This window comes from Aulostomus chinensis, chromosome 24 (genome assembly GCF_037954235.1).
Source record: "Aulostomus chinensis isolate RoL2024-O1b breed Wild chromosome 24, RoL_Achi_v1.0, whole genome shotgun sequence".
NCBI lineage: Eukaryota > Metazoa > Chordata > Actinopteri > Syngnathiformes > Aulostomidae > Aulostomus > Aulostomus chinensis.
In genome coordinates this window covers 10,510,728-10,538,653 of record NC_141343.1, presented here as the reverse complement: position 1 = coordinate 10,538,653, position 27,926 = coordinate 10,510,728, and the positions used below count along the sequence as shown (strand labels likewise).

Sequence of the window (27,926 nt, the reverse complement as noted above, 5' to 3'; positions counted from 1 at the left end):
TGGATGGAGCGACGGTCCGTAGCTTCAGGGCATTTCAGAGGTCGTCTCCGAGGGAGTGTCCGAGAATGTCTGCGTGAACTTTTGGAATATCTGAATTTATCGGTCTTTTCGTCAGGCGCTCAATTTGTAGTTTCTGAGTCATTAAAACCTGCTGGCAGTGTGGCTCCAGGGAAAACCGATGTCATTTGGTCCATACTTTATTGCTTTCATTTCAAATATTCAACAACTGCTGGAGGAAGGCTCAAAGATGGAGCCTCATGACTTTGACGATGGCATCTGTTTGTTGAAATGTGTCAACAATTCTTCGACGGATTGGGCACATGTACCTTTGTCAACCCAAGCATAGAAATATGTAAAGCAACCATGAAAATGACTCGTTCAACCCACATCGGGCGGTGGCGGTTTGACATTGAATCAAGTGAACAACAGTTTTCCTGTCATACCTGAGGTATTTATGGATGTGTCGTTTGGGTTTTGAAGTGGACTTCGGTCTTTAGATGCGATGCGCCAACACTTTTTATTCCTTATACTCCTAAAAAAATCAATAAGATCAATCCCGGGATCCTGCTGCGAGCCACAAAATCCAGTGACCAGAGTAATGGAAAAAAACCATGCAGGATTCCCAGGTATGGAGCCTGAAATCGCGTAGAATTGGTAAAACAGGACAGGGGTGAGGAAGTCGTGTAAATATATGGCTTAAACAGGAGAGTGATGTCATAAGCTGTGTATGGAAAACTATAAACAGAGTCATTGAGCTTTTGCTCTGATTTGATCAGAATAAGGCTGTTAAAGCCTGCACTATAATAGTAATAATAATAGTAACGAGTATTTCTTTTTTTTGTGGGCAACTGGTCCACAATTAGGCCTCACAAGGAAGTCAAAAAAAGTTGTTGTCACTGCACGTATATTCTGTGAGACTTCTCTGAACCGTCAGTCCAGAGACGTTTTTAGGAACTATTTATTTTACTGCTGGTCTAGACATTACCTCACGCAAAATGTTTTTAATATTGATCCCCCCCCCCCCGATGATATTACTAATAAGGTGATCCTGCTGAACATCGCCTCAAGCAACCCCTTCAAAAAGGTGGTTTGGAGTTAGACGTCTCCATGAAATGTGGTTAAAGCGTTCATGGTACCCACAAATCATCTCTGGGGTTTTTTTTTTTGGGGGGGGGGGGTGTAAGCGAACCCGTCAAACCAGCTTGGTGTGAATATGTCTGAAGTCACACCCGCTCCGTGCGCACAGCGAGGTGAGCCTCCAGCGAATAATTGCTTCCGCATTGGCAGGCTGTTTTCTTTTTCCCTCTTTTTTTTTGTGTACCGTCACCTTCCCTGGGACCCACATTCCTAGCAGGGCCTGTTGTTTAATGGAAGGATAATAAAACGTGCACTCAGCAATGCTTTGCCTTTTCCCTGTTTACCCCCCCCCGCCCCCATCCAACCCCAGCAGCTTCACTCTGCAGTGTTTCTAGAATTTAAGGCTTCAAAAAAAAACAAACAACCTAGCAGCTACACACAAGCCAAAGTGCTCTTGAGAAAATGGCAACGTGCAATACAGGACATTGTCCCCCCCCCACTAAACACCCAATACTGGTTGTCAAGGGCAAAAGGGTCAGCAAGGCGGGGGCGGGGTGTTAAGTCAGCAGGCTGTCTTCAGATTGCAAAATAAAATTCACAAGCAGATGCAGTTGTGTCTTTTTTTGGCATCTTTGTCAAGTCCAGACCGATCGAATAAAAACAACACACGTGCACACACACACTGGCAAAACTGGACACACTCCTCTCTCTGTCACCAAGTGCGTAATCCCATTGGACAGTTACACTTTCAATAATCTTCTCTGATACTCTCAACACAGTGGGCAATCGGTAATGAATCACTGTCAGCTTTGGAGTTAAGCCCTCTGTGTGGTTTGATGCTGGGAGGTGCCCTAATGGCCATGTAATTACAGAGTGCTAGGTAAAGCTAAGCAGACGTCCAGGTAGCCGCTGTGGCCAGCTGCTTTCGGTTAGGTGGATCCAGTTTTGTGAGGGAGCGAGCGAGACCCGAGAAGAGGCTGAGAAACCCTGCAAAATGTGCAATTACCATTTAATTGCTGCTCTATTGTAATCATGTGTAAATGGTGAACATAATGTACGCTGATTGATTTATGCATGAAAAGACCCTTCAGCTCGGATCCAATAAAGTAATGAGATGAGATTTATCTTGATAAATTCCAAGATGTTTTGCACTAATTCTCTATTCAAAGTCTTATAAAGGGCAGGAAGCTGGAAATAGCCCAGATGGTCTCTTTATATCTTTGACGCTGCAGTTTTTTTTTCGATGGAAGAAGATGAGGCATGCCTGCTGAAAGAACCGCTAATGACTGTTTGAAAGGCCGGCACGCTTTTCTCTCCGACGATACATAAACCTGGGGGGGACGTTCTGAATGGAGAGGGGATGACATGATTTTACTATCAGCCATGTCACAACAGCACTCTTTAGATAGAAGTACCTCAGGCTAGGAGAGTCAAAATAGTCATTAATGGTTTGCCTCATGTGTCCTTGAACATGTCCTGAATGAGATCCTCTGTTGTAGTTTGGTGCGGAACAATGTAGGAAGTTCCTGTACTGGCTGCTTCTGGGATTCAAGATAAATGAGTTGCCATCACCCCAACATTTGAGGCTGATTGGACAGTGAGATTATGATTGCAATAAGCTTCAGGGCTTTAATAAATCAAGGAATGAAATGGTCTTTGATATCAGTGTGGTACATTCAAGCTCTTCTTCATCATGTATGAACCCACTCAGGCATGAGGTTTTAGTCAAAGCCTTGAGCCGTATTCTTTTTGTTGGTCACGCTGTTTTTTTTGTTTTGGGTTTTGTTTTTTTCCCAATGGCAGTTGGAGCTGCAGCATTATTTATACTTCAATTTTAGTGTGTTTTTAGCTTGTAGCATTTAACTGTTGGCTTTAACCATCTCGCTGTGGCTGTGTTAAAAATGCCAGGAGACCGCGGAAAAAAAAAAAAAAAGCAGCTTTTCTGAGAGCTCGTGCTTGTCGAACAGGTGGTTTGATATTTGCCTTGCTTGATTTTAACTCGTGAAGGTGTTGCTGGAGTTTACCAAGGAAGCCCTGAGCTGTCTTAGTTCTGTACCGTCTTTACAATGGCGGGGAAAACACGGACTACAAATCACGCGGTAAGGGCTGGTCATGTAAAAGGGATAATTCCAATTTTTGAGAGGAGATCCTTTTTTTCTTACTTTCTGAGCATGTTGATATTTTCCTGTATTAGCAACCTTAGCTAATGACATCACATCCCTCTTATTCTTGCTGCTCTTTTAGAAATGATTCTATAATTTCATTTATCACTCTTAAGGCTCAGCAGCGTCTTGTCCCAAGTTATGTGATTGAAATGTTGCCCCCTGACAAACCCACTCACTGCCTTAGCTCCTCGGATGGGACCTTCTGCTTGCACGCCCCTTATTCTTTACTTAAATGTTAATTTTTCTGTTTTGACCTCTTTCCTCTGCAGGCTGTCTTCTTCCACTTCACTCCTTTGACCATGTTTCCCACTTGCTCTCACCACCTATTCACTGCCGATATTTATCGCCGTCTCAAAGCCTCCAGCTTCTGCTTTGTGTTAACGCACGATGTGAACTCTTGTTTTGTTTTTAAAGGCGCTGTATATAGTTGAATGTGCTATAGACGAACTTGCAAAACATACATAGGAAACTAATGAAAGAATAAACTACCTGTAGAATGGTGCCATTCAAGCTGCTGGTGTGCTGCAAGAACCACGAGCTAACGTCACTGCAGGAGACCTGCCTTTGAGGCTATTGACAACCATGCAGTCATTGTCTTTAAATACATCTGATGTTTAGAACCAGCAACATTCTGTCAGTACTCCTGAATACACACGAGTCAACAATAACGTTGTTTAATCATGTTTTGAAGCAGTCTCTCTCTCTCTCTCTCTCTCTCTCTCTCTCTCTCTCTCTCTCTCTCTCAGACGTGTTCAATGGTATTGCAGGTCTCAACTGTTGTCTTGTGCAACTTGTGCTGCTGAATTACGTGAGCATTTTCAACAACCAATAGGTGTGCTCTTGCCGGCACAAAACTCGCCATGGCAGGGAAGTGAGATAATGTTCAGTACTCTTGGAGCATGGGAAAGGAGGAGAAAGTGGTTAAGCAGTGGAGCAAGAATGCCTCTGTGATATGTCCTCCCATTTGTTCACAGATTATTAACCCGAACGTGTGAGACCATTACGTAAGTTTCAGACACCACTTTGAAAGTACTTAGAGAAACTCAGTTGTTGCGTTTTGGCTGTGTAATGACGGCGTGACACAATTAGACCGACTCAGACGTAAGAACGCTTACCTAATCTCAGAGAGAACCTCAGTGCAGTTGTATTTGTGTAAATAGCGATCATGCAAGCCCCCCCCCCAGTCTTTGCAAAATCCTCGTCTGGGTTGCAGCACTCGGTGAGCTGTTGATAAATTGTCTTTAGATGTGGGAGGGTGTGACACGTTCATCGTTTCAAAGTCTGACAGCTTTTTAATGTCTTTCAGTGTATGGGACACATAATGAAACCCTGCTAATGCGTTGACTCGTGTATTGAAACACAACCTGTGGTACCTAAATTCAAAGCTGAAGAGGTTTCTCGTAGAGTTCTATGAATTCTCATCATTCCGAGTGGATATTCCGCATTCTTACTTGCATGAAAAAACAGCATCCAATGCCTACTCGTAGTAGGAACTCCCCCCTTCTGCTCGTGTCGTGTCGGCTTCAGCGATTTTTTTTTTTTTTTGGAGTCTTGAATGAATTACTGATTCTGTCTTTTCTTGGAACAACTTGTAGAAGCGTCACACAAAGTCTGCGTCTGCACATTCAAGGGGCAAATTGGTGGCGGTGACACTAAAGCCCCCTTACTTCTTGTTCTCTGATTAGTGGAGGTGGTAATTCACTACTGTCGGGTCCCCTCCATGTCCCTTCACTGTGACCTAAGCAACTAGCCTCCTCTGCCTTTCTGTCAGCGCTGGGTGGGCAAACCTTCCACAAAAGACGATTCACACACTCTGCTTCATCTGCTGGTGCCCTCTGACACCGGTTTGAACGTTCTAGTCATCGGCTCACTGAAGTGTTCTTTGTGATCGCTTGTGTTCGTTTCCCTTTACGAGCCCACAGACTCATTCCTGACCTACTAGTATTCAAAGAGAGTTTAATAGACCAGGGGAAGCTTTTTAATATGACACCACTCTGGAACAGCCACTCTTCTGTTCAATAGAGTGATTCTTCAGTGACTCCAGACAGTCATTTGATTCCACTGTAGCATTTGAGTTTTGCGTGGCCACAAATGAGCTAATTTTACAACTTAACCATATTAACTTTACCAGCTACCGCAGCGAGAGTCTCCTGGTGAAACTGACGCGGAGAAGCTGCACTTACGGTTTAGTTGCCAGCTATTTTTCAGTTAAACTTTTTGACTTAAAAAAAAAAAATGACGTCAGCTCCATTTATGTCATCTGGAAGGCCAACTTGCCGAGCACAGATCGATGTAGTTGGATCATAGGAATATAAATGAATACATCGATGTAGGAGATGAATGGTTACACCCCTATTGGAAATTGGTGACGAATAATTGGGGAGAAGACGGGGGGGGGTGGTATGTTAGTTGCATATGACTTTAGCCCCCAAATAGGGCTGCAAATAACAGCTATCGATGAATCTGTTGAGTATGTTAAGTCAACAGCGTTGAAAACGAATGCCTCATCAGGACCTTGCATAAGTATATGGAAACAATGAACAGCAATATGTTCACTAAGTATGTATACATGTAATGTGTACTTATATAATGTGTATGCCGTGTATGGTTTTATGTATACTTACGCACTTGCAGTCAGTAATATTAAACAAGTATGTGGCAGTATGAATGGGTTTACTTCAAATTTCAGTGTGGATTTAAGGAGCAGCTTGAGCTTTTGGAAAAATGTAAGCAACATTTTTTTCAACCATTCATGGACCAAGGATGAATCAAGAGCTTGATCAATAATTGTTATTTTTCACCCTTATTCATGAACAAAATGTTCCGTGCAAACAAGAGTTTTACACATTCTCTGCTTGATAAATCAATGCTCGTCTCCATGAAACCTTGTAATATTTTTCATCTTGAATGTTTCCACACAAAGAAAATATGATGATGCCAATGTGATGGAAATGCTTGGCTCCAGACAAGCAAAGCAAACGAGGAACCCCTGAGGCGCTCTCCACATGCTCTGCTGCCCCCTTCCTCCTCAAAGCCTTATGGCTTTGTGCCCCAGGCCTCTAAGCCTTAGCAGGCATGGAGGACGAGGGGGGGTTGAGGGGCATGAATGCTGCTGCTCTGTACTCCATCAGCTTAATAAGGAGAGGCACTACAAATAAAACAGGCTGGTGTGCAAAAGAAAAAAAACATCATGACGTGCAACGGCAGGAAGCTCAAACTTTGCCAACATGTACTGACATGCAAACTATGGTTAATACACTCCTTCCAGCGTTCATGGGCATCTCTTTAAAGCTGTCTTTCATTTAGAAAACAATGCATGGATTGCAGTCTATATAAATATACATATATCCGAGCCTGTGTACATCCACAGGCTGAGTGCAGCATTTGTTAAGGGGCGTTCCAGGTTGAGTCCAAATATCTTTTTTAAGGGCACAAAACTACTTATTACCTCCCCAAGAAGTTCATGTGATCACAGCAGGGCCCAAACGATATATTGGCCGGTTGATATGGTACATAGTACTTACTACTGCTGAGTGATACCTCTCCAAAAAAGTGTTATTTTGTCATTCACGTTCATTCACTCACTTCTTTGTGATTTCAGAATGCAGAAAGAACCAGCCACATCTACACTGAAGCTAATAGCGACCGGTGGCTAACGACAATGACAGGAACAAACAGCAAAACTGCTAAAAATATGTGTTTATCAACTCGGAACTGCACGGTCTTGTATTATCCAGTTCCTCTTTATCAAGCTGTATTCTTTGAGCTAAAAACAAACTGGAAGAGCCGGAAACAAGCAGGTTTGTTTGTTATTAGATGAAATAAAAACGCGTGTGGATTACTGAGCATATACTAAATGACGAGATCTGCTTGTCTAGCTCTAATAAAATGAATAATTTCCCAAAAAGCCTGGATGTTCCAGAGATGTCATGGATCATATTCTGGATCGGTGATCCGGAAGACGAGCTTTGTCCATTGATTTGTTCCCTTAGCTTCAATGAGGCACCACCAAAATGTTGGACTCAACACAAATAATGTTCCCAAGAGTTTAAATGGACTTTTTATTTTTTATTTGTGTGTCAGAGACCTTCCCTTCACACTCATCTTGTCTGAATTGCGAGGTTCAAAGGCAATCCGTGTATCATTCGGTCATTCGTTTTTCAAAATAAAACCAAAACTAGAAAAACGAAATAATGACTCGTTTTTTTTTTCAATGTTTGTTTCCAGACCCAAAACGGAAAAACGGATAACGAGTCGTTTTTCGAAACAAATATTGAAACAACCGAGGCGTTATTTCGTTTTTCTAGTTTTGGTTTTATTTTGAAAAACGAATGAACGAATGACGCACGGATTAAAGGCATTTCTAAAGAGTTCTGGAACTCAGTTTAACGTATTAGGAGGGAGAGGTGTCAACGTGGAAGCTAATCCTATCAGAATGTATGGCATTCACCTTTGTTTTATTTTGTTGGAATGAGCTCCTGGTGTTTTGTTCGATGCCCCCCGTTCACTGCCAGGTAACTTTCCCTGCCACCGCTTCCTTCTTGAAGCTGTGCTAAAAGCCACATGAAATATGAATCCCGCTGTAGATCCGACAGAGTAATAAACACTTGGAGCAAACACACGAGCCCACTTGCGCTCAAAAACATGCTGCTGTACACTTGCAGTGGACACAACTGGAACACAAGATATGCACATGCGCAGACAAGCTCACACACCATCTCAAACCGCTGCCATGCCCTGATAAACTTGAATCTTGTGACTGGGTGCATTTTTGGGGAGCCTTTCAAGTTCTTGCGGTGTGTTCATTTTATTTACTAAATCAAGACAGGGATAAAGGGAAGACCTGTGGCTTTTTTCTTTTTTTTTTTTTTTCATCATGCTGTATTTTTCCATCAATATTGATGGATAAATGTGTTTTCCCTTCAGCATGAGATGAATATTTAACATGCAATTAAATAATTTGGCTACAGTGGCCCAGCTCAAGGCCGGTCCGACATGTATCGACTGCATGCTGCCAGTTCAGATGGCTTGATACGCTGAGAGTTGCCTCATAGTCAGTTTGTAGCACAGACAGCCTTCCTTTCTGGGGCCCCTCCCCTTGTATCAGATAAAGAGGAGGGTAGAAACAGCTGTGTAAGCCACAGTTAAGGCCTGGAAAACCCAGCGGTGAGACAGACACCCCAATGCACTTTAATTTAATTGGGCAGCCACTTGATATAGTTCAAGCTGGCTAGACGGCTGGGTAGTCATTTTCAACAGCCCTGATAAACGGTGCTGATGCTGAATCCCTAAAAATAATTTTAATTTCCACTCAAGATACAAGTTTTGGACCCGGTGGCTTGACAACATGAACTGTACTTGTCTGTATACTTTGCTGTTTATAAATGGAGTGATCAAATAGGGGTGGGGGATATGGCAGGGATGTAAAATCACAAAATTTTGTTTTCTTTTGCAAGGATCATTTCGTCATGGTTCTTTTTCAAGTTACACAACGCGACAAAAGTAATTTCTCTGAGCTTTAAAAGTAATTTCTCTGAGCTTTAAAAGGACAAATGTAGGATTGTTTAAAGGTAAACGCGTCAATCTGGTGCACTTTTGAGAGGAAAATAAAGAGGCTAGATCTATAATGTTTTGTGCTCAAAAACACAAAATCGATGAGAGCATGCAGTACGTTTGGGCCATAAACCGAAATGAAGCAAAAGTGGTGACCTGCATTGAACTGGTTTATTTTTTTAGAAAATAAAAAAAAATATACTGGATGAGTGTACGTCAGGGCTGACCAATTAATCGAAATTCAATCGAAATCGCAACGTACGCTCGTGCAATATTAAAATCACAATAAAACCCAGTTCAAAATCACAATGAAGCTCTCAGGCATGGGAAACCAGAGGAAGGTGTGGTGATCCCAGGCTGTGCTCCACCTGAGGACACGTCACAGTTGTGTACAATTTAACGTTAGCATAACATTGCTGGACGTGCTATGCTAGCTCTTGTGTCATTTGTTTGAGGAGCACTGTTTTGCAGCTTTAAGACTTTATTGTCGCAGTTTCTAACGACTGTGTAAGGAACTGTGTTCACCAGAGCGAGCTTGATATGAGGAGACGAACAGCTAACATCTGACTTGGCTACTGTCAGCTATCAATGATAACTTCTGCAGTAACGTTATCCGTTCGTACATATGATAATGCTAAAATTGTTTTTGGACTAGTGGATTATGGCCGTGGATACAGTAACAGTAGCTAACTTTGATACACAACGATGTTGTGCCCTCAAAATGCCAGTCGTGCCCGTACGGGGGGGGGTTCTGCTGTGCTGGAGCTTCCGATGAGAGCTGGTAAATGTCTTTTTCAAGCGTTAAGAAAGCTGCATGAATGTTACTGAAAAGCTATTTTAGATTCAGAACACAGCGCTAGCAATGCTACAAACATTAATCTGCGAGAAGTAGCGAAGCTCATAACGGTTCCTGCCGGAACAAGATCCGGCACCTCTGAATTTTGGCCTCCCTGTGTTCCGGAACTTATTTGGGCAGATCCGGTACCTCTTGTATTAAAAGAAAATATGAAAACGTTTTTTAAAAAAAGTTTAAAATACAACAATAATGTGCATAGATAAATTTACAGACCAAATCCTTAGAATTTCATGTTGTTTATTAAGATTCAACGTCATTTGAAAGAGTCGGAGATGTGTTGATGCACTGATGCCAACAAACCACGCCCCCTGACACGAACAAAAAACCTTTGGAAAATCGCCGCCTCTGAGGAGCAAGCAGAGAGGAAATAAACACTTACCATTTCAACGCCAACATGTCAAAAAGACAGTTAAATTTGCTGCTTTTTTTTCGAAAAGAAGGAAGAGTCGCATGACGCTTAAAACGAGTCAGAAAAGCCTCCAGAAGCGGCGACGAGGGCAGCTGCAGCGGTCATGTTGACGATCAAAACCGGCTGCAGCAGGAGGCTAGCGCCGCCACAGCGAGCCAGGCTCACCTCCAGCTAGCCAAGCCGGGTCGAACGTGATGTGGGGTGTCTTGGACAACTAAATGGTGAGCATACCGTCTAATAATAGGCCGCCGTGCCAATCTTTAAATACCGTAATAATAATATTAATGATAATGGAAGATTTGTGTAATTTATTGTGAGTTCTTTTTTGTTTGTTTTCCAAGTTAGACCTGTTAAGTCCCACCTGTGGTGATGTGGGCATTCACCTGTGCTGCGCAGAGGAGGCTAAATAACTGTGGATTATCGTCATAACATTGTTACTATGGATATTATTTGAAATGGAGGCTTGTAAGTCCCACATCATGGCAAGTGGGCATTTGTATGTTGTTTTCTGTGTACGTTCCGGGACCTGTGCCCCTCATATGTACTGAGCGTTCTGGCGTCTGCGTTCCGGGACCTGTGTCCATCTCGTCACCGCTGGGGTGTCATATTTAGTGTGCGTTCCGGTACTTCATGATTTAAAAATTAAGCACTGGTTGCTCCTGCATAAAATTGCTGGACACACAAACTGTCGCGAATGACACACACTCAGCAGCACAATTGCACACAGTTATTTTGACAGCATGATCAGTAATGTCCTGAGATGCATCTTTCTTTAAAAATCCCAGCTACTTTGGCCCACATGAAATGTGCGCCGTTGCACGATCTGACTATGTGTGTCAGATTGTGGACATATTCTAATTCTTCATAATCTGTTGCTCTACATCGCACGCCTCTACATCTCATTATTTTCAAGTTTTTTTTCACAGTGAATGTGATGCACGAGCCTCGTTTCATTATTGCAGACAAACATTGGTTTTGAGTGTTATGTATTGGATGACTTTGAGACAGATTTCTGTACTGCTCTTCTTGCTAGTGAACATTGCAGTTAAACTTACTAGCAGTCAGCTGTCTGATGGGGGTCTGCAGCACTGTAATGCACACAGAGGACAGAAGGATAGCTATCTACTTCCCTGGCTCTAAAAGTTGGGGTAAAAAAGCATTACGTTACAAATAGTTGGTGTGTTCCTTTAAAAATTACGATGACTTATTATTGAGTTTATGTGCCACTATTGTTGTAATGGGTTATTGGGCAGAGCTTTCAATGGAAAACTTATAACAGCAACACAGGGCTGCACAGTTACACGTATTATTGAGTGGATTATCAATGATCAAAAAGTGAGGAAGCCTTCCCGCTCCAGCACTCACGACAGAGGGAAGATCTCCGTATTCATCTGGATTTGTGTTGCATTGAGGTTTAGAAGTTGGAAATGTGCATTCATGTAGTGTTAAGTATTTACTGCATCTGGCTTACAGAGTGGGAATATTACAAATTTATAAATTGGAATATCTAATCCATCGTGAATCAATTTCCCTGACATGAAAGGCTCATATGCATTAACGCATGTTTTTACATCTAAATGATACACAAGCGCATAAAAAAAACAAAAAGCCTCTCTGCATTCTAGTGCATTCTACTCAACTGCCTTCAGTAATGCTGATATATATGTACTTTTATAAATCAGTTAAATTCCCCGCTTTGGTGTTACATGCATTAGACTTTTGTGGTAGCATAATTAGACTTCTATCACACAGGGACTCACTCCAGTGCCTCCCCAGCACTGTCACCAGACTTGCCCTACATTTACTGGTCCGTGTGACTCTCCACCAACAGCCACGACAGACTGAGACACTTTGTTTGGATCCAGGTTAATGAGCCACCTCTCTGGAGCCATGCTGCTATCTCAAACATTTTCACCTCTCCTGAGAATCTCATACTTACCTTGGTTTTGCGGTACGAATTGAAATTCTCAACTAGAAAGAAATGTGAGTGTTGGCTCACATTAGAAGAGTTGTTCATTTCACAGTTAACCTCACACTTGACCACCTGCTGCGGAAGCTGCAGGGTGCTTTAGGTCGAGTGTGGTCCAGATTAATTCAGCCTATGCAAAACATGCCTCACTACATCTGTTTTGAGTTCTAGTGTTCAGCTTCCTCTTTACATGCACAAACTGATTTGATGCTATGTAGAGTGCAAGTCATTTATCCCAAATTGCCACCTTCTGTTCAACCAAATCTCAGGGAAGGTTTTTATTTTATTTGTATTAACCTTTATTTACCCAGGCAAGCAATTTAGAACAAATTCTTATTTACAAGTGCAGCCTGAACCAAAGAACAAAGGCTCTTTGAGGGGGGAGGGGGAGCTGCAGCAAACCAGAAAGTGCTGCGCCCAAAGACAGCAGAGGCTTTGGGGATGGAGAGTTTGATGGGTTTACTGGACCTTAGATTGAGGGCAGAGTGGGAGAGGTCCAGAAGGGAAGAGAGGTATAGAGTTGTTATACTGAGTATGGTTTTGGAAATGAGCTGAAGCCAGTGGTGGAGCCATCTGGTGTGGAGTGATGTCTCGTCTACTAGGTTATATAAGTCGCAGTGGTGAGTACTGAATGGTGCACCTGTGACAAAATGGACCACGGAATGGTGGAAAGTGTCCAATTTGTTAAGGGTAGATTGAGATGCCATCCAGTTGATGGTGTCACTATAGTCAAATATGGGCAGGATGGTCATTTTAACTAGTGTGTGTCTGGCTGAATGGATGAAGGAGGCCTTGTTCCGGTATAGGAAGCTCAGGCGAGCTTTCAATTTTGACTGTAGATGCTTGTTATGCGTGGTGAAGGAGAGGGACGAGTCCAACCAGAGGCCAAGGTATTTGTAGCAGGTCACAAACTCCAGTTCAGAGCCATCGGCACAGAGGATTTTAGTGGCAGTGGTGGAATCATGTTTCTGGTAAAAATAATGCGTTTGGGTTTCTTGGTGTTGAGGAGAAGATAAAGGCGATGGAAGTACTGCTCAATAGAGGTGAGACTGTGTTGTAGTGTAGCTGTTTCAAAGAGGAGAGAAGGGCCCTCTGAATAAAAGATGGTATCATCAGCATATAGGTGGATCTAGGAATTTCGGAAATTCTTGGCTACATCATTCATGTGTATGGAGAACAGCGTCAGGCCTAGGATAGAGCCTTGAGGCATCCGTTTAGTGATGGTAAGAGGGTCAGACAAGATGTTTTCTGTCTTTACTTGCTGGACTTGGTTGTTTAGGTAGCTGGCGAACCATGTGCAGGGGCACGGTGACAGACCAATGCTAGAGAGCCTCTGCAGGAGGATGGAGTGGTCGACAGAATCAAAGGCCTGAGTGAGATCGATGAAGGCAGCAATGCAGATCTGCTTGGAGTCCAAGGAGGCAACAGTGTCATCCAGGACCTTCAGAGTAGCTGTGGGGCACCCATGGCCTGGCTGGAATCCAGACTGCAGGTTGGACAGGATGTTGTTTAAGGCCATGAAGTGGCTGAGCTGTTTGTGCACCAGTTTTTCTAAGACCTTGGCCAGGCACGGCAGGATGGAAATAGGTCTGTAAGAGTTGGGGTCGGAGCCAGAGCCACCTTTTAAAGAGCGGGAAGACTAGCGCAGATTTCCAGTCTGGAGGAAAGACAGGCAGCTCCAGAGACATGTTGAATAGCCGCGAGATGGTGACAGCAATGACAGGAGCAGCAGCTTTTAAAAACATGGGATCAAGCCCAACAGAGCAAGCCAACTTTTGTTAGAGTCCAGTTTGGTGAGCTCCTCTAAAACTTCCGTGGTCAGGATGGGTCTAAAGGAAAAGGTACCAGAGCTGGAAGTCGTAGGTGAATGTGATGGAGCAGCAGTGGGGGGCTTAACAGAGAAGACATGAGCTGAGTTGGCGATTGAGAAGTGAAGCCATGTGAGACTTATCAGTGACGACAGAGTCACCAAAAGTCATTGCACTGGGAAAATGGGGGGAAGTGAGCTTATTTTCCATGGATTTGACCGATTTTCCAGAACTTCTCGGTGTCAGAGCCGCAGGATGCAAATTTGAGTGAGAAATGACTTTGACTTTGGCATTTCTGACAGCCTTAGTGCATTCGTTTCTACATTGCTGAAAGGCAAGCCAGTCGGGAGGAGACTGGGCGGAACGGGCTTCCTGCCATAAGGTGTTATTCTGGTGTATTAATGCAACCAAATCACGGGAAAATGGCATAGGAATTTCAGATTATGTCTCGTGGGCTCTAAAATTATTTGGAAGAGGTTAAAGGCAGCCGTTACTGTTCAGTATATTTGTAGCACACTGCAAATGTTTACTGTCCTCACAGCAATCCTAGATAAGTGCTTCTCTGTTTTTTTCAGGGTCAGTGTGTGGTAGGATGAGTGGCAGCATTTGCATTCATAGTTATAGCAGCTGGAGAAGATGGTGGTCAAACCTATTGAAACTCTTTGGTAGTAATGGTCAATAGGAAAATTAACTTTTTTTTTTTTTTCTTCAACCAAGGCACCAACTAAACTGAAAACCAACTATAACACAGGTGGAATGCTTCCGTGCATAAGCACAAACGAGTTGGTCCGACTGAATACGCCAGCCGATCACGGTAATAGTGTGTGCTTGTATCCCAAATCAAATGGTTTAAGGATTATGCAGCATATGGATGGATAAAGAAGACAGGGATTACATCAGATGATGTACTGGACATTTTTAGACAGTTTTGCTGGCGCTCCTGGTTGGTCAATAGGGTTACGATAAACTTTAAGATTAACATGTGGTTGCCACTGTCTGCATTCTAGATTCACATAGACGTGGTGCAGGTCGGAAAAAAATGTCTGTGAGCTCAAGACATGGATTTGTGAGTACTCGACAGGGGTCAAGTTCACCTCTGCTCATGTATTTGCTTTGTTTGAAGCCATCTAGGTGTTGTGCACGGAATGCACTTTAGTTTTCTGACCCCCCCCCCCTTCATTATTGCTGCTTAAAGGCATTTTTTTCTGGAAAATAATGACATACTGTGTTTTATGTTTGTAGGTTTACAAAAAGGATAATAGTTGGCTCATGAAATGCTCCATTAACAACAATGAGAAGACTAAAATGAATTGGTTATCAAAGCAATATTGTCTTTTTCTAGTATTTCGGAATTGAAATTAAGAATCCATTTGAAGCAATACGTTTCAAATGATTCCCAAGTCCAAACTCCAGTTCCCAGAGCTCCTGGTTCAAACTTCTCCATCTGTTTTCCCCCCTGTTTTGTGGTTGCTGGTAATGGTGTCCTTGCTCAATATTGGAACAATTCAAATAATTTTGGTTTCCTTCCATCATTTTGACCCAAACACATGGAGGAAAATGGGGCCCAAGTTGAAAAAAAAAACCCAAAAAACAACCCTGGAATTTCCCTTTAATCTAGTGGGTGGTGCGTGAGCCTGAGAGAAACGGTAAGTAATGTTTCCTTCTCGGATCTTCCGAGTGTCTGCATCTGATTGGAGGTGCAGCAGGTAGAGATCATCTTTGTCAAAGATGAGAAGGGATCCATCACTGTGTGCTTGACCTTGAAAACAAATTATTTCCCTCCCATTCTCCTTTCCTCAACTGTCACTGTTGCACATTAGATGTTTTAATGGATACTGGAGGGGGACAAAAAAGTAGAATAGGAGAGACTTGACTCCCCATGACACACAGCTGGTTAAATATGATAGTTTGAACTTGCCGTGTTTGGTGCCAAGCTGGTGACCAGATCTCGCCTGTATGACCAAATAAATGTAATAAATGTGTAATATGAATTTAAGGAATGCAGAACACTTCAAAAACATATTGAAACCCAAATTGACGATTGGATTACAGCTTTTTCCCTTTTCATGGAACATAATAAATGATTGAGAAGCTGTTGCACATGTGTGGGTTTGCCGTCAGATCCCCAGTGTAGTACTGACTATTCTTAAAGCAGTTATTCATTCACTATTGGCTATCCTCTCCATGAACGTTGAGTCACTGTTTGAGGTGGAGGTCAGTTGGCAGGACCTGGCAAAGCCTCCACATTACTGCAAATGTCAGGTCTCAATAATCCAAGGGTGTAGGTTTCGTCTGGGTGAGAACAGGGAATAACACAACATAACTCAGTGGAACACAAGATTTTTAAAGCAACAAAGAGTCCCAGAGGAGTTAAAGCTCTCTTGCTTGTGAATGTCATACCCATAAATCTGCATTTTTCCAGCTTTGGATCCAGTTGCAGTTTAAGATAATGCTACTGAGTTGTATGAAATGAATGAGATTCTGGTAGCAGGCACTGGAAATAAAGGAAAGCACTGTGAAATGTGGATTCAGTTAAATCCAACTTTTCATCAAAGTATGAAGCATTTTCTAAAATGCTTCACGGAGGACAAACTGCAGTCATCTTTTAAACTCTTCTTTACTGCAAGGTGTGAAGTCACCACGGTATGTGGTTGTTTGCTCTAGTGTTGGCAAAGTAAGACAAAATGGGCCGGATATGAAGCTACCTCTGAGAGGTGGTGCCTGAGGCAAGGTGCAGCATTGACAGAGGTCAGTGCTGCAGATGTTTTAGCTTGCAAAACTGCCCTGCAACATCTGACAGGGTGTTTAAAGTAGTTCGTATCATTTGTTCACATTCGGTGAACTGAATGGTCATAGGAATCGCATAAAGGAGATCTGAATATAAGTATTATAAAACAAGATACAATAAACAGCATATGTAGGCATGGCTCCAGTGGAAAAGGGACCAAAAGCAAAAGCACCCTAAGACCACTCTAAAGACCAATTTATAACCAAGTCAATGTTGTAGCTGATGGAGCAGGTACACAAAGCTGCATAGAACTTAGATGTAAAAAAAAACAACCCACAATTAACCTGCGCGTTGGCGTCACACACCACAACAGCTGTGACAGTTCACTTCATAGCATCATATTTCCTCCCGTATGCACTTACACACCATCTATGTCAATAAATGGAATTGTTCTTACACTTTCTTGGCCTCAATTCCATTGCAATTTGGGATGTCTCATCAGCCACTGTTGGTTCATAAGACACAAACTAAACATAATGGCATTGAAGCAGCCTTTTGGCTTTTAATTGTTCTAATTGCAATTTAATTAACGCAATTTACTTGCCCATGCACAACACTATAGGGCCCCTGTGGTTTTCGTAGACCCGGCAAACAAGTAGAAATCTAACTTTTGATATGCTGAGTGTCCAGGGGACGATGTCAGTCTGGATGAATTGAGGTGATGAGTCGTATTTTGAAACCGATTTTGAATTTTATCAAAGGAGATGCAAGGGGCTGCACGGTGGTGCAGTGGTCAGCACTGTCGCCTCACAGCAAGGAGGTTCCGGGTTCGAGTCCTGGCTCAGGCATGGGATCTTTCTGTGTGGAGTCTGCATGTTCTCCCTGTGCCTTCCCACCATCCAAAGACATGCAATTGGGGACGAGGCTGATTGATACTCTAAATTGACCGTAGGTGTGACTGTGAGTGTGAATGGTTGTCTGTCTCTATGTGTTGTCCCTGTGATGGAGTGGCGACCTGTCCAGGGTGAACCTCGCCTCTCACCCGTAGATGCTGGGATAGGCTCCACCCCCCGCGACCCTGAATAGGAATAAGCGGAAGACGATGGATGGATGGAGATGCAAAGGCCAAATCTGATTTGAGGTCTACAGCTGGTTATGGTTCCTAGCCTGGCTGCAGCATTTTGTAAAAGTTGTACATTTTGCACATTGTTTTTTGGTCAAACACTGCAGAAAGAGTTGAAGCAGAAGACTTGGTGGTTTGATGAAGGATTTCACATCAGACACAAACTTATTCAGTCTAATAATGACAACCTCAGTTTAATCAAGATTTAATTGGAGGAAATTAAGCGACATCCATTCTTTAATTGCGTTCCATTCCTTAAATGAAGAGTACGCATAATGGTGGGCTTGCAATATGTTGCAGTTCTCTGGATGAACCCTTCGTTGGACCCTTTGTTCAATGCCAGCTTATAAACAAAGCATACTGAGAGATGTCTTGTGAGAGCAAGAGGGCAAATTTTGAAGGCAAAAATAGATCAGTACTGCCTCTCTCTGTTTTAAAGTTTGCAGAAGGTAGACGGCTCCCTTCCAGCCTGTTCTCGGATTAGCATACGCTGGCCAAAGTCAACATGAGGGGAAGTGGAGAAAGGACTTCCCTCATTTGCACCAAGACTGCTAATACCTCAGCAGATCTGGTGTCAGATGAGTTGTTTTGAGGTGTATAATGTGCATTCAGCCTAAGAGGAATGTTATTTTGACAAATCAGAGGAAATTATTTATTCAGTCGTTTGATATTTCTGTGGGATTTAGAACAAGAGTAAGGTCATATCAAAGGCTTCCCTGAAACCAGTGTTAGAGGTAGTGCAGTAGGAAACAATCTGTTAATTTCAGGCATTTAAGCAAAAAACCCATTGATTTTAGACATGAGGGAGCTGGAATTTTGAAACTATTTGAGGCTTTTAAGGCTAATTCCAGCACCATTCCATTTGTTCCCACACAGCCCGTGTTCAGATTGTATTTCGCCTCTTTATACACACCTTGGTTTCCCTTCGGCCGCTGCCAGATTTTCATTGTCTCCCTAGTGTGTTCTTGCTTTCCTGCTTTCCTGCTTTTCTGCCCCTGCTGCCTGCCTTTTTTTTGTGTGTGAGATCTTTGCTTGTAAGTTTTATTTGTGTCTGAGTAAAGACTTTTTTTCAGACCTGCTCCTGTAGAATCTGAATCCTCTACAAAATGCTGGAAAAAGTGGTGTGGAATATATTCCAAGTTTTGCATCCATGTCTACAGGCCAAAAGAGAAGGGTAATCAGACTGAGAGGTTGCTCGGAAGTCACCAAAGCATCAAGACATTACTTACGACCTCTTGATGTCAAAACAGGGCCATGTTGAAGGCCCAGTTCCAACCTCGCTTAATTGCCAAGGACTGTAGAATTTCCCATGTGCACACACAAACCAGTCAAGTCTAGTGCAGCCTAATAATTGTTCCCTCAAATCACCTCTTTGTGCTGCTGTCTGCACTCTGGCTGCCAGGATTTCTTTCCCCTTCCTGCACTCTTCGAATAAGCTCTCACTATGCTTGCAATGATGGCACAAAATGTATAAATCAACAGGGTTTATCTGCTCCCAAATCCTTGCTCTACTTTACAATCACCTTGACATAAAAGACATTTCAACCAGCAGCAACGCCATCTTTGACTCATGAGAGACATTTATCCCATCCACTCCTCTGCTGTCCGGTTGCCTCTTTATCCTGGTGAAAGGCTTGCGCCAATGAGAGGAGCAATAGGAAAGCAAGCTGTTTGGGGGCTTTTGACTGGGTTTATCAGGAGAACAGACTGGTGGGTAACAAACAAACAAACAAAAAAACCCCCACTTTGTTGAAAGAGAAGGAGCCTGTGTGTGCACTGCTGATATGGATCCCCCCTGAGAAGGTTCAGGTCACTGAATCCCTCCTCAAACAGGCCACAGAAAAGTTTTTTTCCCCTCAGAGACAGAAACAAACAGGGCTTTAGCGTGCTTTTTGCAAAATGGGTTTTCTCTGACGTTTCAGAATGATAAATTATATAAATGTGTTTGGAGCCCACATTAAATGGTTCATGAAAATAGCGGACCCTCTGAGAGTCTACTGTGCCGTCTCTGTGCAGCCCGCTTTGATGATGCTCAATGGTGCACTGTTCTATGTACTGTGACAAAATATCCTTAAAGGTTTCATCGCAAGTAATGTCGGTGTGTGAGTGCTGCGGTGTGACTTTAATCACTGCTGTTGGTGGCACAGTCTGTCGAGCTGTATCTGGGATTTATCCAGCTCCTGCCATATTTAGAAGCTTGAAGAGAATGCAATGGGTCAGGCTTGGTCTGATATTGATGTCTTAAAGTATTGAATATGTCAGTTTGGTCTTGTAGTTTGTTTAGTTGTTGTATGTGTACCGTAGATGTGTGTGCACAGAAATTCAAGCTCAGGTTAAGGCTGCTGGCACAGTTCCTAGTTCCCACCAAGAAAGCGGCCCCTGTCAAACTCCAAGAAATCCTGGGCTGGAGATGAAACAGAATGTGTCTTGGTGTGTTTGTGTGTATATACCTAAAATCCATGTGCATCTCTGGCTGCCCTGTGCCTCCAAACTGACATTTCCAACCGGTGCTGATGTAAATAAGGCTACCACAGCAGGTGTGGGGAGCATGCATGGGAGCAGGGGAGGTCTGTGCCTCCTTAACCCCAGGCCGCAGTGAAAGCGTCCAGGAGAAGTCAATATTTGCATGCGGTATCAAAGCCTGAACTGTTTTTGTATGGAAAAAAAAAGTTGTACTGAAGAAAGCTTATGTATGATTCTAGGAGATGTCAGGACAAGGCTGTAATTCTCATATGTAGATGTGTACTCACCCCCTCGATACTCAGATCTGCTGAAATGTTCCTCCAGTATGATGAAATCAAAAATATGAATAGAAAATACTCTTGGCAGCCACCGTCAGTGGCAAAATAAAGAATATTATATAATATATAATCTGATTGTCACTATTCTTTAAAAAAAAGATTACCATTATTATCATGACCAGCATGATGATGTACTGCTGTTCTGCTTGTGGCTGTGGAAGATAAATCAATGGCAAACACTGTTCTGTTTCTCCATTTCAGAATTTTCAAATGTATTAAAACCTCTCAAACTAGTCGGGATGTTCCCGTGAGTTGCTAATGTGACTTTTATTGTTGGAACGCTGCTGATAATCCTTCCCTTCGGCCGAGACATGAGTAAAAGTAACGGCCAATGTCATTATGCATTGCTTTGACGAGGGACTAACTGTGACAGCAAGATGACCAAGTCAGAGCCTAAACGACAAGCCTTCCGATGTCTTCCTGGTCTGCAGTGGTTAAAACCGCTCATCTGTGCTTCAAGGAAAAAAAACAGTACCCAAGGTTCATTGATAGACTTGTGGGAGCAGAGGGTAGCTTGTCTGGTCCGGTACAGAAGAGCTCCTGTCTCACAAATTGTTGAACATCTTTGTGCCAGACACCCCAGGACACTTTCAGGGGTCTTGTGGAGTTCACATCAGCTGTTCTGGTAGCTCCAGGGGAACCTGCAGTGTTAGGCTGGTGGTTTTTAATGTTATGGCCGACCATGTACTTCAAAATGGCAAGGATCTCAGATTTTGAGATTTCATTGGGTGGATGGTGGCAGAACTATCAGCTGATTGGGTCCCGCTGAATCCATGGCGACAGCCTCTGTGTCGGGGTGCCTCTGGATTGGTGGCGCTGTTGCAAGTCAGTTACAAATAGACGATTTCTGATATGAATTATTTATTAAAACAAGGATCTTATTTTGACATAAATTCGGCTATAATCATGCATAATGTTAGTTTTGAAGAATGAAACAAAACATCCAACAACCCCCAGGTTATTTGAAGGAGGAAAAGAACCAAAATGGTAAGACAATGACACCAACCATTGGAAAGTTTAATGGCTGCTAGCGTAATGTAAGTTGTTTTGCTTTTTTTGGAGTTTGAGACTTCAATTTTTACATACTTGTGTTCGTGTGAGTGCACGATCTTTACTGTTCTGGCAACACAACAAGAGCGTCGGACATTTTAGATGAAAGCAGGATTTTTTTTTTTAACCTCACTTGCTCAGCTGTCCTCATGCACTCTCCTCTGTTCTGTGTAACAGTGGGCAACGGCTGGGTCGCGTTCTGGCTGCGTCGCCGATTGCGTCCATCCTCAGCGCAGCTGCAGTTTCCATCTGCAGCGTTTCAGCCGCAGTGCATTTTGCCTTCCTGGCTCGTTAATTTGCTCAGTCCTGTCGATGCGGTCACTGTCTCTTGATTGTATCATGTGACTGAAGAGTACATGGTTTCTTTTCTGTATGTTTTTGTGATTGAGAGTTTGGGCATGGGGTTTTGTTTTGAAAATTGACTTGATTCACTGTGTCTTTCGTGTTGGGACTTCCTGTCTTGTTCGAGCTGCTCTGTGCAAGTTGATACACCACCCATCAAAATGAAAGCTTCCACGCGTGCACGTCCGCAGCAGTCACGCCTCAATGCAAATCATACACCGTGCAGGGCTCCATAAAATCTCACTGTTCCCCAAAAGTGAAATGGTATATCGCTGATATTAAAGATACAAAAATGAGGAGAGAGAGAAGCAAGCTGGTGGTGAGGGAGAATCTACAAGAGGAGCGGACTCAGACACCACAGATGATGAGGTGAGGTAAAGGGAGACTGGCTGACAGACAGGTGAAAGAAAAACGCATCACTCTCAACCACAATGGGAAACACAGTTCCCGTGGTTGCTTTACGAGGGGAACGCTTTGCTGTGTGTTAACTACAGGCAGTGTTCTCTAGCCATTGCAGGCAACTCTATATTTGTCAGTGGCTCAACACATTTTAAAATCAAAATTTTTAAATTTTTAAAGCTGCAGAATGACAGTAAAAGCATAAAACCTGAGGGGACTGATGCTTGACCTGCTTAACCAAGCACCTCCCAGCCTCTTTGCAGGGGTTAGATTGGTTCTTTCGCGAGATGTGCTTTGGTTTCAACCCTGGGTGTTTGGTTAAAAGGGGATGTCTGAAATACGCTGGTTTCATGGATCCACTGCTGGGGACTTCACCACGTACACACACACACTGGAGCCTTGGCTCTTCCTCAGAAGAAGTCTGAAGTCAAATTGGAGATGAACTGAACTGAACTCCACGCCGTCTTGCATATTTTCTCGCGATCATTAGCGTGAGCAGGTGCCGTCGACGCTCCGGCATGAATGAACGCGACCTAACATGACATAGTGGTCTGGCGCAAAACTATTACAGCCAAAAAAAATCATTGTCTCCAACAATAATCCAATAATTTCCTCTACAATTTGTTTTATGTATTTTTTTTATTAAAAACTATAAACTTCTTTGATAGTGTTCCTGTTTTTAAAAGTTTTTGACTGGTTTCATTTTCAGAAAATTACTTCTGGGATTCCTCAGCGTACCACGTGAGAGAGAGCCCTGCTGATCAATTGAGGCGTTCGTTTATATTCTGTTGATTTGTGTTTCTCAGATCTTAGAAATTACCCTCTAATTTGATTCAAACTGGAAGGATTTAAATTTGTATATTAGAAAAAATATTTGCAACTATCCTCTAATGTGGCTTGGTTTCTGTCGTGCTTATACATGACCTGAACCTTATTTATAGAAGTTAAAGGCCACTAAAGGTACATCCATCACCTGAGCCACATCACTGGCGCAGCCAATCCAATCCTTTGAGTCTTTCTCAGTCTTTGTACATAAAGAACACATTTTCATTTAAAGACATTCACAGGAGAGCAGACAGCGCTGGTGTCTGGCTCCACGCCTCCCGTCTCTTCAGAGTGTGTGGAAAAACACTTTACTTTGATTTGCAGTGTGTACAGAAGGGTTTCCATCGCTGCTTCTCTCATGTGGTCCTCGACTCCCGTCTGCTCATTGAAACCATCCTCTCACAGGATCTCGGGACAAGAAGCTGTCTTGACTCTATCATCCAGCATTGCTGTAGTTTTCTTTGTTTGTTTTTTCCAAGTTTACACGACCTCAGTTGCAGTGAGGGCATTTCTGCAAATATGCTGAAAGTTTGGTGAAGTCAAACTCCTGTGGGAAGTAATAAAGGATGAAAGAAGACAGGACATTAAGAGATGTAGAAGCGAACAGATTCGTACAGTAAAAAAAAAAAAACCTCCCCAAGGCCATTTCTCAATTATGCAATTGTGAATAGACCACATGAGTCACTGGCAGACAGGCTTTGGTTAACACTTGGTGAGACACAGTGAGGTCCAGTTTGTAATATGGAGTGTGTACCGCATGGGGATTTTTTTTTTTTTCCACACACCTTCTTGCATGCAAAGCAAATCAGCCACACTCGAGCTCCACATTAGCGAGTGCTTGTAGTAAACAAGCCAAGCTGGGCACCGCTTGCTCTCAAGTGCTGCATGTGTCCTTTTATAGCTTCCTTCCTTCCTCCTCACACTTCACAGTCTTCCGAGAGGCCGTGCAGGCACACTGGGGAGTAAGGAAGTCGGCATGCTTCAATAAGTGAATGCGGTGCACCATGCGCGTCCCTGAAAACAACAGAGAGGTCTGTTCCGGCGAGAAATGACACAGAAAAAAAATAGTGTGCCACAAGCTGCCTTTAAGGGATGATTACGAGGCTTCCAGCTGTGGTTCAGGCATTTAATTCTATATTAGCGAGACAGAATTGTTGACAAAAGGCCTTTGCATACGTCTTTTTACCAGCTTCAACATGAGATCAGTTAGTGGCTTCTTCAGTTATTTCATATCATTGAAGTAATTTGAGTCTATAGCTGCAAATATTTCAGCAAGAACATCAGATCTCTTTGAAGAAGAGGACCAACTTCAGCAATCGCTATGAATGTGGCACATGTCCAGTGTATCTGTGTGGTTGCCAAGATGATGGATCAACACCTTTGTCTTTAAATTACTCGAGGATAGATGTCCACTAAGCTGACACAAGCTTAGGGCTAATATATGGAATGTGGTCCGGCTGTAAAAAGTTGTCTTTAAAACTCCAGACACATATTGGAGGCTATAACTGTCAGAGCGGAACAGTAAGTGTTTTGAGACACTGAATTTTTTTGGTTTTGGATGGAGATCGTTCATCTTCAGTTAATGAGTGGGGTTGAAGTTATATTCTTGGGCAGCACGGTGGTGCAGTGGTCAGCACTGTCCCCTCACAGCAAGAAGGTTCCGGGTTCGAGCTCAGGCTCCAGCACGGGATCTTTCTATGTGGAGTCTGCATGTTCTCCCTGTTCCTGTGTGGGTTCTCTCTGGTACTCCAGCTTCCTCCCACAGTCCAAAGACATCAAGAGGGGACGAGGCTGATTGATACTCTAAATTGAGCGTAGGTGTGACTGTGAGTGTGAATGGTTGTCTGTCTCTATGTGTTGGCCCTGAGATGAACTGGTGACCTGTCCAGGGTGAACCCCGCCTCTCACCTGAAAGCCTGAAATAGAAGAGAGCGGGAGAAAATGGATGGATGGATTTATATTCTCACAAACCTTGTATCCATTTTTTATGTATAAAAATGCATTGAATTTCTTTTCTTTTTTGTCATTCAAATTTTTATTGAATTTTTCAGAAAAAATAAAAACAAACAAACAAAAGAACAAGGCACAGGTTCAAACACACGTTTTCCCTTTGGTGTGACTTCGGTGGCGACGTCCTCCCACACATAGAAAGGAAAGATAATGAAATCTAAACAAGTATGAAGCATAAGGAATGCACGGGGAGAGAGAAGTCCATCAAATAAACAATACAGGGTGCTGCATTTAGTTTGAATTTCTTTTCTTATAAATTGCTGCCAGCTCAAACTCTGGCTTCGTCCGTGATCATTCTGCCCCTATTCAAACTAGAAATTACTCAGTAGTTTTACGTCTCCATAATGGCTGTTACAGTTGCCTTCACTTTTAAACACTAATATTTTTTTCAGGTCATCCTTGAGTCCCAATGGAAATTTGAGGCAAATTTGATGAAATTTCCTCAAATTGCTGCAAAGCATTCTCATAAAGAGAATGTGATGGATACCTCACACTTGTGAGGCCACACCTATCTTGTCCTTGGACCTGTCATCACCAAAATCTTGTCAGGTCAGCCATGCATAACAATGGACATTATTTATTTGAATTTTTTTAAAGAAATTCTCTTAGGGCAATCTTGATTAAAACGAGATGGACAAAAACATAATAAAATCATATAAAAAGCTGTTTGTATTTTTTTTTTTCCAGTAGTCACTATCAACATGGGTGATGCTAAGCCAAGGATACAGTGAAAGTGCCCTAGCACGATGAAATCTGGGGTGTTGGGTGTTTATGTTTTAGGATGTAGGTTGCTCCTAGCTAGCTAACATGGAGTTTCTTCTTTAACATGATTGCACCATTTCTGTATGACATGGTTCATGTTAAACCTTTTGTAAAACATGAACAAATACATACCAAGCCACGTAATTCTGGTTTGACGGTCACCCCTCCAAACTAGAACCTTGATAAGAAACATATTGTGGTATTATTTGTGGGAGTTCGACATTTTACTGACTTTGTCTTGATTATGTTTCATCCATCCATCCATCCACCCACAGCACAACTTCCTTTGTAGTTTGAGGATTCTGTTCTACTGGGCATGGTCCCAATACAGGACTTTTATATTGTGTGGAATTGGATCAGTGTTTAGCATTGCATACTCACTGATACTCATCCTGCATTTTTAGCCAGCATCGCATTGATTTCTGATACAAGTGTAAGACTTGTTAAAAGAAAGTATATAATGTATCTAGACAAGGTTTTAGTAGTTGTGACTCACGAGACATGTCTTGAGACCAGATGAGCCCCCTCAGACAGGTGCGTGTCTGCAGCACCTCCGGGCTGGCTCTCCAGGGGGATTACAGAAGGTGAGAGAACTGGTGCTTTGCTGCAGGGCTCATCCCGGCTGCTGCTGTTTAGCCAAGACTGTGCCAGTGGAACAGAAAACAGATGACGGTGAGAGAGCGAGAGAGAGAGAGAGAGAGTGGGGGTGGGTAGAAGGGTGGGATGGGGGGTGGCGCTAAAAGGCCAGTTTGTGGTCCCTCTGTTCTTTGTCTGTTTACCCTTGAGGGGTGTCAGTAGGATATGGCTGCCATATTGTGTTTGATATTACCCATGCATTTTTCCTGTTATTGTATCATCAATCACGCTTGATACACGCTGAACAATTCGATAATGACTCATCACCTGGTTGTGTCAAAACATATCTCTTGAAACACCATGGAACTCAGTCCAACTCATTCAATTTATAGAGCTTTGGTTGCATGAAATTCAGTGCTTCCAGCAGCTTATATTGCAGGAGGAAGTTTTCTATCCATTCATCCATCATCTACTTAACAAATCTGACAGTCCGCTCGACACGCAGCTGTGCAGTAGTCCACACCAAAATGGCTTTGACAGCCAGATTTCTGTGCCACCTCAATTTTTTAACAGTCTACTGCTCTGATCTTGCAGAATCCATTTATGTTGGTGGATTTAAACATTTTTGGATGTGAATGGTAATTGTTTTGCCGCCTCATGATGATGACATGAAGGAATGTTAGGGTGAATTCTGAATTTTCTAGTAGGACAAGAATTTCTCGTCTGTAAGCTTTTCCTCGGGCTCCATCGTTCTGATCATTGAATGCATCAGTTTTTGATCAAATTTGCTTTCATAAAAAAAGACTGCATTTGATACTCTGTTACGCTTTAGAAACCTAGAGACTAATGGCTTGTCTCCACATTGCTCTGACCTCAGGTCCTGACACATTCGTATACAGCACCGTGCCATCATGTCACCCACTCAGTGTTGACAAGATTTGCCAAAGCTTACAGGCGGGTGGGCAGGCAGGCAGGCTAGCAGGCAGACAGACAGACTCTGCTGTCTGGCACAGGGAAGGCTGCGAGACAGATGACTGAGCCATGTTTGATGACTCCCTGAGCTCATCTATCAATCGCCACCTTTCCAAACTCTCAAGGCGCTTCAGAGATGCCACAGATACCGCACTATGACGTCAACTAAAGGGGAAGTTGGGAAATGGCTACTCACTTGTTTATGGTCTGGTTCCCTCAGAGTGGACAAGGCCTTTGACCTCTGCAGAACAACACTCAGGCCTAAAATAGTTACACAGGGGAAATGTGAGATTTCTGCCATCTGCTGCGATGCTTAAGTCTTAAAGAGACGGTGCTGAAAGAAAACTCAACAGCACCATTTGCAGCATCTCCATTATAATAGCATATTTCTGCTCTTTTTTTTAATCACAAATGGAATAAAATGGGAAGTTATCTAGAGACAGTTTCATAGTCTGTGTATTATTCTACTGATCATTCTTTAAACGCGAGGTTGTCTGAAGT

The 27,926-nt window shown here is 42.9% G+C and overlaps 1 protein-coding gene and 1 long non-coding RNA gene across 2 annotated transcripts in view; one reads left to right on the top strand and one right to left on the bottom strand.

Annotated features, from left to right (window-relative positions):
* LOC147238656 (collagen alpha-1(XXV) chain-like) overlaps window positions 1-27,926 on the top strand; it is a 109,585-nt gene that overhangs the window by 3,659 nt on the left and 78,000 nt on the right. The gene's annotated exons all lie outside the window — the stretch shown is intronic.
* LOC147238657 (uncharacterized) lies at window positions 22,819-26,851 on the bottom strand. Its single transcript, XR_015111853.1, has 3 exons — window positions 26,781-26,851; window positions 26,374-26,519; window positions 22,819-23,652 (listed from the first exon to the last, which is right to left on the bottom strand). It is a non-coding gene; the product is annotated as an uncharacterized LOC147238657 (long non-coding RNA).